The following is a 16454-nucleotide window of genomic DNA, read 5'->3' on the forward strand; positions in this document are numbered from 1 at the left end:
TGCATGGTGCATGGCATCGTGCCCTAAGTCAAATTGCTGGAACTTCCCGTACCAAAAACTAAATTATTTTTTTGCAAAACTTTGAAAAAAATAGATTTTTGAGAAATTTTAGAATTTTGTATTTTAATTTATTTTGAAAATTTTGAACATTTTTTTTAAGCAAGCACTGCATTTCTGATTTAGAGTCGAAATATCAAAGCGCTTGAGCACCGCGTAGTCGTCTAGCGTGTAAACATTGGTACGGAACCCATATAAATGTATACAAAAAGTGTACTTATTATTATAATCTTTATAAAACATCTGATAATACGATGTACATATGTTTTATGTTCATTTTTGACCGTCAAAGAGACCTGCTAGACCTGCCTTTGCCAAAAACTAATCAGCACGTATTCTTATCAGTAGAAATCGAATGATTTTTGAATTATTCAAATCGGTTGATCCGTGTTCGCGAAATTGTCGACAAAAATTTGTATCCGCACTCACGCATACATCCATTCTGAAATGTGAAAATAAATAAAAATTTTCATTTTTGATTCTTTTGCAATTACTATAACTTACCCTACTAAGTTTTATTTTTGTTAATAACAATAATATGTAATGATATGTAACAAAACATAAACAAAAACATTTAAACAAAGCTTATGAATAAAATATAACAATATATAACTAAACATAATTTAAAGTTAAACAAAGTCAACTAAAATTCGTTGTGAAATCTTTCTTCACATTGAATTTTCATTTTATTTTATTTTTCGTATTTTGTCTTAGGTAAATTAGATTTTTTATCTGTTTAATATTCACCCGAAACAGACAAAAAATATATATCACAACCGTACCCCAAAATTTGTCATAACCGTACGCAACGTACACTTTTGAAAACAAATCATCATTATAACTGAGTTAAATTATCCATCAAAAACTGATTACTGGTAAATTAAATATCGACAGGTTTTTCTTTTTTTCAGTTTCCTATTATAACTCAAGAAAAAAAATTATAAAAAACCATTCTAAGAATAGAAATTAAAACTAGTAAATTATAGTAATTGCAATCTAGTATGAAATTAGTGGTGTATGACATCGTGCCTTAAGGCAAATTGCTGGAACATCCCGTACCATGATTTAAAATTTTTAAAAAAAATATTTTGAGGGATTTAAAGTTTTTGGAAAAGTTTGACTTATATAAAAAAATCATTCTATTTTATATATTAAATTTTTTTGACAACTTTAATTTTTTTAAAGCCTTCGCGCTGTAATGTTAAATTAAATCAGGCATATGTTAATATCTTTTCCGTGTGTCTATAAACTTTTAACGTAATACGTGTTATAAATTGAAGGCAATTGAAGGCAAATTGATCAAAAATATTTTAATCTTATAATATTTTCAAAAAAAATATTTATATCTAATATTTGAACAATGAATCGTGTTTTTTATTGATTTATGTTTGCTTTCCTAAAATTTGAAGAAAATTTAACAATTTTAATTTGAGGTGTAGGGTAGAGCGGGGCTAGTTGAGCATAGGGGCAAGTTGAGCAATCGAAATATCTCGAAAACTATTCACCGTCCGTTTAGGCATTATATGGCGGAAAGATAGAGGTTTGGGAAAAATAAACATCCCGCGTTTAGTTTATTTTGAGACCAAAAAGTAAAAACGTAATTCATCACGAGTTTTCGTCTGGTTTAGTTAAATGTTATTTATTTTTAATCAGGTAAATGTTATTCTTCCATATAATTTTAGTACTCTTAATATGCACAGAGATTCTGAGTATAATTTTCATGGCTTTTTTATAAACTCACTTTTATTTTGAAATTCCGAGTTGGAGTTAGTTGAGCATAGTTGCTAAACTTGTTCTGTTACTAATACAATTACCATTAACTTCCAGAAATTAATTATTATTTTTAAGATTTAAGCTAAGTCTATGAGTAATAATATAAAGAAATAATGATTTCAAACAAAAATATTGAATATAATGGTAAAATAATTCCTAAGATACGATATTGTTTTGTTGATTCTACTTTTCGTCAATTATTCAAAGCAAATTACTATAAGTTTTGCTTAGTGCTCAACTTGCCCCACTTATGGGGTACATTGAGCATACTTGACTTTTTGCATTTAAACAGCTGCAGCTTCTAAATTTTACTTATACCCAAAAAATAGTATTAACACTTTTGTTAAGCGATAAACAACAAATCCATTAAGCCGTAAAGCAATTTATTGATACTTTTCATTGAGGAGCTACATCCGTTTAAGTGAAAATTTGCTCAACTAGCCCCGCCCTACCCTACAATTTAACAAAAACAAAGGTGCATAGCATTGTTCTAAGGCAAATTGCTGAAAATTTTCGTACTATATTTAATCATTCAGAAATAACTAGTGGAGCGCATAGCATCGTGCCTTAAGGCAAATTTCTGGAACTTCCCGTACCGTGATTTCGACATAAACATTTGAGATATGAAAATAATCAATACTTGTTTTGAATGATTTCAAATAGATTATTTATTATAAATACATACTCTAAACCTATAAGTGCTTTTAAAATTAGAAAACAAGCGTATTCTACATCTATATAACTTTCATAAGAAATTTGTTCTTTTGTTTTAATTGGATTTTTTTTTGATAATTTCGAATTTTTTTCAAAATTTTGAATTTTTTTTAAAAGATTAAAATTTTCTGGAAATCGTTTAAAAAACTTTTTTTAAATTTTTTGAGAATTTAAAATTTTTTGAAAATATTCGATTTTCTTTCAATTTTGAAATATTCTCAAATTTTTGTAAGAAATCGCTTTTATTTAATTTTTGAAAATTTTTAAAATTACGAAATTTTCTGTAAAAGCATTTTTTGCGCACCGTCTACTTAAGCAAAATGTTTTTTGAACTAATTTAATCGGATTATTCGTTCTTGCATATATCCAATGAACATTTATGACCGCCAAATGGCTTTTTTTAACATATTTTTATTGAGAGTCCACAACCGATGGACCTGCCCTTCCAACAATATCATCACTTCTTCCTTTAGTCAATACAAACAAAATGTTTTTTGAATTATTCAAATCGGACGCTCCGTTCTCTCAAAAACTGAATTACAAATTTTGGCTAGACCTGGCTATGCGGGAAACTAATCAGCTCGTTTCCTTATCAATACAAACCGAATGTTTTTTAAATTATTCAAATCGGTTATTCTATACTGTCGAGGACATTTGTTTGAACCATATACGTGAAATTTAAAATTAAAAATCTTAGTACGAAATCCAAAAAAAATTACACAAAATGTGTACATATTATTAAAATCTATATAAAATATCTGATAATTTGATGTACATATGTCCAATGAACATTTTTGAACGCCAAATGGCTTTTTTAACTTATTTTTTTATTGAGAGTCCATAACCGCTATATCTGCCTTCCCAAAAATTTAATCAGTTTTTCATCTTGTCAATACAAGTAAAGTGTTTTTTGAATTCAAAACACAAAAAATGTGGACGAAAAGTTTAAAACTTTTTTTTAAATTACAGAGAAACGGCTCGGCAGATGATCTCACAAAACTGAAAAACGATAGTTATCATTGAGATACATCAAATGGCTTTTAAATTTCTGAAATCGTTTCAGGCGTTTCTGAGAAAACGTCGATCAAAGGTCTAATTTTGACAAATGACAAGAGCACGATACTAATTTTTGCAAACTTTAATGAATTTTTAAAGCTAAACCAGTTGTCGTAGGGCTGTAATATTTTAGTATGATTTAGCAGACTATGGTATCTACCGTCAAAAAATAATAATAATATTCGTCGAATTTTTTTTTTTAAACTTTATTACAAGAAAACGGCCCGGCCGATCTTTACCAAAAACTAATCAGCACGATTCCCAACCAATATCTTTCGAACGGTTTTTGAATTTTCAAAATCGATTAAGAATCGCGGGCTAAAACGAGGACAAAACATTTTTCACTTTTCTGCGATTTACAAAGAAACGCCCCGGCCGATAGAAACATAAATCAAATTTTATTTGTTTAATAGTAATTTAACAAAATTATATCCAATTTAATTAATTATTATCAATATCGAGTTTATTGAGTACTTTACACCAAATTCAAACGTCTGAGTAAGAAAGACCAAAAACTAATTTAAGATCCGATTCTATATCAATATAACGGTTAACAAACAATATAACGGTTCTATATTACTTTCAAACTGCGATAAGTTTTACGTAAAATAATAATCTATAATTGTAATAAAAAACAAAAATATTTATTAATTAACTTACCGTAAGGCAAGTTAGAGTAATCGCAAAAAAATCGAAAATGAAAATTTTTATATATCTTTGCGTTTCAAAGTTTTCTGAGTATTTTGGAATACCTTAGAAAAAAGGTATGTACGTTTTTTTTTGTATAGCAAAGGAAATGCTTTTACGCATCTCAGACCGGTCTTCTGTCTGGGTATGTCGGACTCGATACCGCCCTGGTATAATACCGACTAAAACCTCCGTTTTGCCCTTGCCTCTGGTCCCCACGGAAACCGCCGTTAGGCATTACTTCGTGGGGGGAGGATCTAGAATCACTTCTTCCTTTATTCAATACAAACAAAATGTTTTTTGAATTATTCAAATCGGACGCTCCGTTCTCTCAAAAACTGAATTACAAATTTTGGCTAGACCTGGCTATGCGGGAAACTAATCAGCTCGTTTCCTTATCAATACAAACCGAATGTTTTTTAAATTATTCAAATCGGTTATTCTATACTGTCGAGGACATTTGTTTGAACCATATACGTGAAATTTAAAATTAAAAATCTTAGTACGAAATCCAAAAAAAATTACACAAAATGTGTACATATTATTAAAATCTATATAAAATATCTGATAATTTGATGTACATATGTCCAATGAACATTTTTGAACGCCAAATGGCTTTTTTAACTTATTTTTTTATTGAGAGTCCATAACCGCTATATCTGCCTTCCCGAAAATTTAATCAGTTTTTCATCTTGTCAATACAAGTAAAGTGTTTTTTGAATTATTGAAATCGGACGCTCCGTTCTCTTAAAAACTGTGTTACCGTTTTTGGCACTTTTTGCCCCGTATCGTCGGAACGGCTAGACCTGCCTTCGCCCAAAACTAATCAGCACGTTTCCTTATCAGTTGATCGGTGTTCCCAAAATTGTCGACGAAAATTTGTATCTGCACACACACACATATATCCATTTTTTCTAAGATATGCCGAAGTATTCAGAAACCTTTGAAACGTAAAGATATATAAAAATTTTCATTTTCGATTTTTTGCGATTACTATAACTTACCCTACGGGAAGTTAAAAATAACCAATTATCAATAAATAGTGATTTATAATTAATAACAATTGTTTTAAATGTTTTCAAATATATCGTTTTGAATACTGCACCATTCATTACTCGGATTTTATATATAAAATATAAAAGCTTACACATTACAATATGACGTTTATATATGTTTACAAAAAAAACTAAATAAACAAAACCTTATCAAACCTATTTATAATGAAGGTATTTATCTCACTTTTCTAAATACTATATCAACTGAATTGCAGAGTTAAATTTTTTTACTTATATAAGAGAGCTTTAGAATTTTTGAAATTTAAAACTTTATACATTTTTGAATATTAAAATATTCAAAATAAATCTGAATATATTAAATTTTTAAATATTAAAATCCAAATTATTTTTGATATTTAAAAGAATAAATGAGTTTTGAATTTAAAAAAAGTACTTTTTTTAATTTGATTTCGCTAGACCTGCTTTCCCAAAAACTAAAATTTTTATAATTGAACTAGTTTCCGTAGGACTTTAATGGTTTAGTATGTTCATTAAGACCAAGTACTCTATCGTTACACCAAGTAAATCGTCTAATTTTAATTTTAACAAACGTCAAAAAGCTACTCATTTTTTCAAACTTTGATGAATTTTTAAAATTATACTACTTGTCGTAAGGCCGTAATATTTCAGATTTCAGTAAGTTCTACAAGTCCATGGTATATATCGCCAAAAAAAGTTCCATAACTAGCTGTAAGTGGAATTCTGTCTTAAGGCAATTAAGGCATCGTGCCTTAAGGCAAATTGCTGGAACTTCCCGTACCAAAAATTATTATTTTTTTAAAAACGATTAACATTTTAAAAAAAAAAATACTTTGAAAAAATAAGATTTTTGAGAAACTATAAATTGGACAAAAAATTACTTTTTTTTTGAAAAAAAAAATTTAAAAAAAATAATAAATTAAAATTTTTTTTTTGTTTGAAAAAAAATTTTTTTTCTTTATTTTGACATATTGTGGAAGATCTGAACTTTCTTTTCAAAGCAATCGTACTGCTTTAACTGCATAGGGACAAAATATAAAGCGCGTAAGCGCCGCGTCGCTGTCTAACGCATAAGCATTTTTACGGAACTCATAGAAATGTTAACAAAATACTTATTATTAAAATCTCTATAAAATATCTGATAATTTGATGTGCATATGTCTAATGATCATTTTTGACCGCCAAATGGCTCATTTTTTTACTTTTTTCTCCATATCTCCGAAACCGCAAGACCTACCTTCATGAAAATTTTATCGATTCTTCATCTTGTCAATACAAGTGAAATGTTTTTTGAATTATTCAAATCGGACGCTCCGTTCTCTTAAAAACTGAGTTACCGTTTTCGGCACTTTTTGCCCCGTATCTTCGGAACGGCTAGCCTTCGCCAAAAACTAATCAGCACGTCTCCTTATCAATACGAATCGAATGTTCTTTTAATTATTCAAATCGGTTAATCCTTGTTCCCGAAATCGTCGACGAAAATTTGTATCCGCACATACATACACACACGTACATACATACACACACACACACATACATCCATTTTTTTTAAGGTATGCCAAAATGTTCAGAAACCTCTGAAACGTAAAGATATATAAAAATTTTCATTTTTGATTTTTTTGCGATTACTATAACTTGCCCTACGGGAAGTTAAAAATCGGTTTACATTTTTTTTCAATAGTTAATTTCAAGAAAACGGCTCGGTAAATTTTAACCTAAAATTAATCAGTATCATTCCTAACTAATATCTTTCGAACAGTTTTTGATTTTCTAAAATCGATTCGGTAGTTTGAGCTTAAATGTGGACGAAAAGTTTAAAACTTTTTTTTAAATTACAGAGAAACGGCTCGGCAGATGATCTCACAAAACTGAAAAACGATAGTTATCATTGAGATACATCAAATGGCTTTTAAATTTCTGAAATCGTTTCAGGCGTTTCTGAGAAAACGTCGATCAAAGGTCTAATTTTGACAAATGACAAGAGCACGATACTAATTTTTGCAAACTTTAATGAATTTTTAAAGCTAAACCAGTTGTCGTAGGGCTGTAATATTTTAGTATGATTTAGCAGACTATGGTATCTACCGTCAAAAAATAATAATAATATTCGTCGAATTTTTTTTTTAAACTTTATTACAAGAAAACGGCCCGGCCGATCTTTACCAAAAACTAATCAGCACGATTCCCAACCAATATCTTTCGAACGGTTTTTGAATTTTCAAAATCGATTAAGAATCGCGGGCTAAAACGAGGACAAAACATTTTTCACTTTTCTGCGATTTACAAAGAAACGGCCCGGCCGATAGAAACAAGAATCAAATTTTATTTGTTTAATAGTAATTTAACAAAATTATATCCAATTTAATTAATTATTATCAATATCGAGTTTATTGAGAACTTTACACCAAATTCAAACGTCTGAGTAAGAAAGACCAAAAACTAATTTAAGATCCGATTCTATATCAATATAACGGTTAACAAACAATATAACGGTTCTATATTACTTTCAAACTGCGATAAGTTTTACGTAAAATAATAATCTATAATTGTAATAAAAAACAAAAATATTTATTAATTAACTTACCGTAAGGCAAGTTAGAGTAATCGCAAAAAAATCGAAAATGAAAATTTTTATATATCTTTACGTTTCAAAGTTTTCTGAGTATTTTGGAATACCTTAGAAAAAAGGTATGTACGTTTTTTTTTGTATAGCAAAGGAAATGCTTTTACGCATCTCAGACCGGTCTTCTGTCTGGGTATGTCGGACTCGATACCGCCCTGGTATAATACCGACTAAAACCTCCGCTTTGCCCTTGCCTCTGGTCCCCACGGAAACCGCCGTTAGGCATTACTTTGTGGGGGGAGGATCTAGAATGATAAAAATTCTTAACTTGTTATAATCAATGTTATAAATTCATAAACATTATACTTATCTTTTAAATGGGCGAAGTCCCATTCGCCCTTTCTCTCTCTATAGAAAGCAGGTCCATTAAAACGTCTCTCGCAAATCTGTCTATGGCGTTCCACGTCAGCATCACTTGTCAGCATCACTTCAACAACATTACCTGGGGTAATTCTGCGACCCAATTTCTCTTCCACGTCATCCCGTAGAGCACCAAATCGCAGGCACACCAAGAACACATGCTCAGCATCTTCGACTTCGCCCAAACAATGTGGGCAATCCGGCGAGCTATCGTGCTTGAAGCGGTGTAGGTAGCCTCGAAATCAGCCGTGCCCCGATAGCATTTGTGTAGTATAATAATTTACTTCGCCGTGCTTGCGACTTAGCCAGACTTTGATGTTAGGAATGAGACGATGCGTCCATCTGCCCTTTACTGCGACATCCCACAGTTGCTGCCATCGGTCAATGCTGTTCTGCCGTTATTAAAAGGTATGTACGTGTGTGTGTGTATGTGTGTGTTTTTTTTTGTATAGCGAAGGAAATACGTTTACGTATTCAACAGCCGCGGAATTGTCTGGATATGTCGGACTCAACAATGTTAATACCGAGTAAAACCTCCGCTTTCCCCAGGCCTTGTAACCCCCACGGAAACCGCCGTTAGGCATTACTTCACGTGGAAGGATCTAGCAACACTTGTTCTAATTGTAGCTAAGATGTCATATATCTTTCATTCGCTCTCTTTCTCTCAATGAAACGTAGTGTTATGATGACTTCTGTAACATACGAACTACTGGCATTCCAAGCATCTTCTGATGAAAGCATTGATTCAATCAGTGTTTCTGGTTGAATCTTTTGCTTTAAGAATCTTTCCAGTTTATTCCGCTGTGTACTGAAGCGCGGACACACAAAGAAAACATGATCCGCATCTTCATTAAATCCTTGGCGAGCTGGACATTCAGGAGAATCATCGTGCTTAAATCGGTGAAGATAAGCCCGAAAGCAACCGTGTCCAGACAGCATCTGCGTTAAATAATAATTGACCTCTCCATGTCTCCGGTTCAGCCAAACGTTGATATTAGGTATAAGACGGTGCGTCCATCTACCCTTTTCTGCGGCGTCCCACTGTAATTGGCATCGTCTTATGCTGTTTTGACGTTCTTCGGTTCTGAGATCATCAGCGCTTAGTGTCGTTGACCTCTTGCGTTGGTAGAGATTTTTTCTTTCCTCAGCTAAGACTCTAAGAGGCAGAGTCCCGGCAATGACACATACCGCTTCCTCAGATATTGTGCAGAAGCCGCATACTACTCGTAATGCACTCAAGTGGTATACAGGACCAGCTTTCCTCCATGATTCTTGGACCTCTAGCGCGTCTGCCCAAATAGGTATTCCATAAGTGAGCACTGACGCAACTACTGATGAAAGTGTGAGTCTTCTACTCTGCTTTGGTCCGCCGATGTTAGGCATCAATCGTGCAAGACATGAACTCACTACTGATGCCTTGTCACTTACTTATTTTACTTGCTGCTTAAAATTAAGTCGGGCGTCAAGCATCACTCCCAAGTATTGGATGTAAGGTTGTGATATAATCTCTTGTTCACCGACTTTCAGTTTAATGATCTCTATGGTTTTTCTGCTGGTGATGAGTACTGCTTCCGTCTTTTCTGTCGCTAGTTGAAGACTAACAGTGTCCATTTACCTATTTACTTTCTCGAAGGTAATGTCGAAAATATGACGTATTTTGTCTACATGTTTCGCAAGGATCACTACGGCTACGTCGTCCGCATATGCCACTAGTTTGGCGCGTCTTGGGATCTTCAATCTCAAAAGCCCGTCATACATTCATAACATTCCACAGAAGTGGTCCAAGAACTGAGCCTTGAGGAACACCTCCGGTAATATTATATTCTTCTGGGCCGTTCATCGTGTCGTACTTCAGAACCCTATCCTTGTATCGATTGTAACCCGGTACATTCTTTTCTTCAAGAGCTTGCATTATGCAGTCCCAATTTGCGCAGTTGAAAGCGTTCCTGATGTCTAGTATGGCCACAAGGCAGTACTCTTTTGTACCTTCCTTCCATCTTGTTCCTTCGATTGCTTTTTTGGCAGTATCGACAACTAGCTTTATTGCGTCCAGGGTTAATCGTCCTTTCCGGAATCCATACTGGTTGTCCGCCAGAAGTGGGTCAACGACTGCCTCAATTCTTTGGTGAATTATTCGTTCCAATATCTTACCAGCCGTATCTAGCATGCAGAGCGGACGGTAAGATGACGGCTCTTCTGGCGGCTTATTTTTCTTAGGGAGAAGTACAAGCCGCTGTTGCTTCCACTTACTGGGAAAAGTTTTTAGTGCAATGTTAGGAATACCATCTAATCCTGGCGCTTTATTATTTCCTATACGGTTACATGCCTCCATTAACTCATCTTCAGTGTCTAGTGGGATGCCATCCAGTTTAGTTGATGCCAACTGGTAGCTGAAACTGCGTTGCTGTGGAAACAGCGCAGTTACAACTTTCCGAAGAAAATGAGGACACGTAGACGACTGCACTTGTTGGTTTTTCAGCAGTGTCATGACCACCTCGTAAGGCCTACCCCAAACGTCTTTGTCCACCTCACTAATGAGATCTTTCCAGCATCTTTGTTTACTTTCTTTGATGGCCCTATTCAATTCTTGACGAGATTTTTTGTACTCTGCGATTAGTTCCTCGCTGTTAGGTCGCTTATAGCCACGCTGTGCTATTCTTCTTTTTTTGTGGCATTCTTTACAAAGGACACTGATGTTATCATTCCACCAATAGACGGCAGGTCTTAAATTTATGCCACCCTTTCGGGGCATACTGGCATCACAAGCTTGGGTCATTCTTTTCATCAGTGTTTTGGTCCTTTCATCCGCGCATCCAGTGTTGATCGGGCTAACGTCAAGGGCTACTAGCAATGCATCTCGGTCAAAAGATTTTGTTTTCCAACCAGCGCAGTTAACTTGCTTGATAGGTCTTTCAAAATTCTGTTTGGACGATATTTCGCAAAGTATTGCGTTATGGTCGCTGGCTGGTATGTGTGTGTGTGCGTGTGTGTGTGTGCGGATACAAATTTTCGTCGACGATTTCGGGAACACCGATCAACCGATTTGAATAATTCAAAAAACATTCGATTCGCATTCGAGACGTGCTAATTAGTTTTTGGCGAAGGCAGGTCTAGTCATTTCGAAGATACGGGGCAAAAAGTGCCAAAAATAGTAACTCAGTTTTTAAGAGAATGGAGCGTCCGATTTTAATAATTCAAAAAACATTTTACTTGTATTGACAAGATGAAATATTGTTCAAATTTTCATAAAGGCAGGACTAGCGGTTTCGGAGATCTAGTAAAAAAAGTAAAAAAAAAAATGCCATTTGGCGGCCAAAAATGATCATTAGACATATGCACATCAAATTATCAGATATTTTATAGAGATTTTAACAATAAGTATAAATTTTGTTTGCATTCCTTTGAGTTCCGTACCAATGTTTATCCGTTAGACGGCGACGCTGCGCTTACACGCTTTGACATTTCGTCTCTATGTAGTTAAAGCAGTGCGATTGCTTTAAAACAAAGTTCAGAGTTTCCAAAATATGTCAAAATAAAGAAAACATTTTTTTTTTCAATAAAAATTTTTTTTCAAAAAAAGTAATATTTTGTCAAATTTAGTTTCTCAAAAATCTAATTTTTTCGAAGTAAAATTTTTTCAAAAATGTTAATTGTTTTTAAAAAAAATGATAATTTTTAGTACGGGAAGTTCGAGCAATTTGCCGAACGATGCCTTGCGCCCCACTAGTTATTATGATTATTATGTATAAACAGAGAAAAAAGTGTTACAAAGTGGCAATTTTTATCTTGCGTATTCATGACGCAGATGTCACTTTAAAATCGTTGTGCGGTTACTATTCGGCACATTTTTTATATTTGGCCGAATACCGAATACATAGTAACTCACTATTCGACCGACGACCGAATGATAAAATCAAAGGCGCCGCCACCGCTCAGCGAAAGTATTGTTCGTGGTTTATCTTCAATGTGATAAAGAGCTTGCAATAAACTGGTTGCATTTAGAAGTCTTCAGTTTAAATGAAGAAATGAATTTGTCTTGTATATATAATAATATAATTTTTTCGACTTTTCAAGTTATAAACGAAGACGATTAGGACTCTTTTCTCAATATTCAAAAAATATGTTTGTATTATTTAATATGAATCATTTAACGGTTTCACACATGTGTTGTATTTATATACAATAAAGCCATTCATTATATTCAATGTAAGTGTTTCTATAGAAAATATTTTGACATTATTTGACATGTTAATACAATAGAATCACCTAAAGATATATACGTTTAAGCGATTATGGACATTAAAGATAAATTTGTTCCAAGAATTTGAGAAATTTTGAAAAAGTTTTCATGCTATTTTCATACAAAACTTTGATTGAATTGCGCACTATCTAAAAGACAATATTAAGAGCTAAAACTTTCAGATAATTGTTTTTTATCAATTTGGTACCATTTGAGCCCTTGGGAGCAAGGAAATTATAAAATGTCCATATTATAGACTATCCTAATATATATATATATATATATATATATATATATATATATATATATAATGTAGCGACCTGTCAACACACGTCGCATTTCAACTTGACAGATGTACATTATTTGGAGCTCATCATAGTGTCAGCGAAAACAAAAAGTTCATATGTCAGTTCGGATCTCTCGATTGTTTCTCGGAATGTTCGAAATGCCAAAATTATAAATCTTAACTTTTTTTCTTTTTCATTATAAATACTCAAATAATATCTACGTTTTGTAAATGATAAATATAATCACACATAGTGTTGTTACTATTGTCATATTAAACAATATACGTAATATAAAGAACACGAGTTTCTTTAGTGATGACCGCGAACGTGAAAAAATAGCACGCATATAGAAAGAAAGAAGGTAAGAAGATCAAGACACATTTAGAAGTAACAAAAAATAAATTGAAGTCTCATGAATTATTAAGAGAAAAAATTTAAAAAAAATATAAATAATTAATATAAATGGCTCACAACCGCCATAACTCGAAGAACATTCTAATCCTACAACTGAGACTCCGACCACGCACATCAAGAGCAACAACAACACGTGCTCAATAAATCACTCATTATCCTGGAAAATAAGTCGATTATAAGCACCGCGGCAGAGGACAGGGAGCACCAGCGAAGGACCACATACACTCAACCGCTAACTCACCAGCAAAGGGCCACATGCACTCAACCGCTAACTCACCAGCGAAGGGCCACATACACTCAACCGCTAACTCACCAGCAAAGGTATACTCAGCCGCTAACTCGCCAGCGAAGGGCCACATCTACTCAACCGCTAACTCGCCAGCGAAGGGCCACGTAAGCAATCAACCAACTCACCAAGCTAACACGGCATTCAAAACGGCCACGGCCACAAACAAATAAAAATTAATCACACAATCTCAACCAAAAAAATTTACAAGAAAGTTCAAGATGGCAGTCAGAAATGCGAAACAATCTTTTCATTGGGACGGAGTGATCTGTAGCGACCTGTCAACACACGTCGCATTTCAACTTGTCAGATGTACATTATTTGGAGCTCATCATAGTGTCAGCGAAAACAAAAAGTTCATCTGTCAGTTTGGATCTCTCGATTGTTTCTCGGAATGTTCGAAATGCCAAAATTATAATTCTTAACTTTTTTCCTTTTTCATTATAAATACTCAAATAATATCTACGTTTTGTAAATGATAAATATAATCACACATAGTGTTGTTACTATTGTCATATTAAACAATATACGTAATATAAAGAACACGAGTTTCTTATATATATATATATATATATATATATATATATATATATATATATATATTGATGAGTTATTTAGAATCGGGCAGTAACACCAAGTAAAAAAACTAATGTAGTTTTGAAATACTTTATTTATCCATACGTTTCGGTCATCATCGAGACCAATCAGTTATTATATTATTATTATTAATAACTGATTGGTATCACAAACCAACATACTCAGGCCGTTATCTTAATTACCACTCTTACCACCCCCTCTCTATCAAAATAGGCACAATCATAAACTTAATTGACCACGCATTATTATTATCACACAGTAAATATTTAAGAAAAAATTTCTCTCTCATTTCACAAATCTTAACCAAAAACTCCTACCCACAACACATCATCCAATCCATAACAAAAAATAGAATCCTATATCTCCAAAACCATCATAATAATTTAATTGATAACCCAAACCTTGAAAACTACGTCGGAACTATAAGTTTACCTTTCATTAAAGAATTACGTTACCCGTGGAGAAAACTTTTCAATAAAAATAATATTAGAGTAGTTTGTACTTCCGAAAATACTTTATCAACTTTAACCCAAGAATCTTAAGTAGTTTATAAGCTTAATTGTCTAGATTGTAATTGCGTCTACATAGGTGAAACTAGTCAGAACCTGCACAAAAGAACATCTCAACACAAAAACAACTCTAAAAATAAAAATCAATATAAAACACAATTAACAGATCACATTAATCAGCTCAAACATAACATTGATTTTTCCAATCCCACGATCCTACATTTCGAAAATAATTTATTTAAAAGACGATTTAGCGAAGGATGCTTAATATCTTTACACAAGGATACAGCCATAAATTTAAGAACTGACAACAATTCGCTTTGCAATGACTATAAAATAACCCTAGACCATTTTCAAAAACGCCACCATATCTGAAGCGTGTATTTTTATTAAGTTTTTTATTTTATTATTTTACAAAAAACATATGTTTGCCGGTCTTTTTACACTTTCGCAAAATTTCTAAACACAATTCATTCAGTATTTAGACGTTAGTCAATTTGTACACACTAGAATGTAAGCAAAAAAAATTGTCAAAAAAAAAATTAATTAGTTTAAATGTTCCAATTATTAATAGCCTGGTTTATCACAGTGTAATAGTGTAGTGTATTTTTGTATAATTAATTTCTGTAAGTACTTATATATAAGTTCTATAACTTTATATTATTTTTCTCCTACATCATATAAAATCTTTTAGTATTCCACTGAATGACGGTCTCGATGAAGACCGAAACGTATGGATAAATAAAGTATTTCAAAACTACTTTAGTTTTTTTTACTTGGTGTTACTGCCCGATTCTAAATAACTCATCAGAATATATATCAACACCAAACTCACACATTTCAAATATATATATATATATATATATATATATATATATATATACTAGCAAACCCGACGAACTCCGTTTCGCCACCAGATGGTTTCGTGAGAAAGATGAAGAAATTTTTTGTTTGTTTTATATTTGAAAAGAAAAAAATTGATTTTATTATACAACAGTAATTAATTTATTTTGATTACAAAAATGAAGTGTTTTTTAGTTAAACTTTAGTTAAACGTTAAGTAAATGAAAGTGAATCCGCAAATTATCCGTTTCATTGAAGTGCTCTTTGGTAAACCACATTTTTTGTTTTTTGGTCTGACGTTAACACAAACAAAGCGGATGGTTTTCCAACTCGTAAACAGGCAACGTATAACTGCGCATGTAAAGAACAATGATTTTCTAAATAATCTATTTGAAATTTATCGCGCAAACACTAAACGATTGGCCGGCCTTGCGACTTGTTATTGCGAACGCAAGGCAAACTGGAAATTGCAATCGTATGAATTCAAACGGAAGACCAGTCGAAATCATTGGTATGTCACCAAGTCGCCAGCAATTTTTTATTGAATGGTGAAATTCAGTGCGTGTACATCATTATTCTTTGCGGCAAGAATTGCTCGTTGACTTAACCAAGCATAATTCTGATAATTCTCACTAATGTCATTAATCGAATTTTTAATTACGGTGCATGAAGTTCCAGCAATTTGCATTAGGGCACGATGCCAAGCACCACTAATCTTCTTAGCTATAAACCTTGCAAAGCCCGAGACCTTTAAAACAAATGCAGAATTGTCGAAATCGGTTTGAGCGTTCTGGATTTATTTCGTCAGGAAGGAAAACCTGACTTATTTTTATATATATAAAAGATGAAGATAATCTATTTGAAATTATTTAAAATAATTGTTGATTATTTTTATTACTCAAATTTTTAATTACGATGCATGAAGTTCCAGCAATTTGCATTAGGGCACGATGCCATGCACCACTAATCTTCTT

Source organism: Ctenocephalides felis, unplaced genomic scaffold (assembly GCF_003426905.1).
Source record: "Ctenocephalides felis isolate EL2017-DRISC unplaced genomic scaffold, ASM342690v1 CF-g0.4_SCAFFOLD_01886, whole genome shotgun sequence".
Taxonomy (NCBI): domain Eukaryota; kingdom Metazoa; phylum Arthropoda; class Insecta; order Siphonaptera; family Pulicidae; genus Ctenocephalides; species Ctenocephalides felis.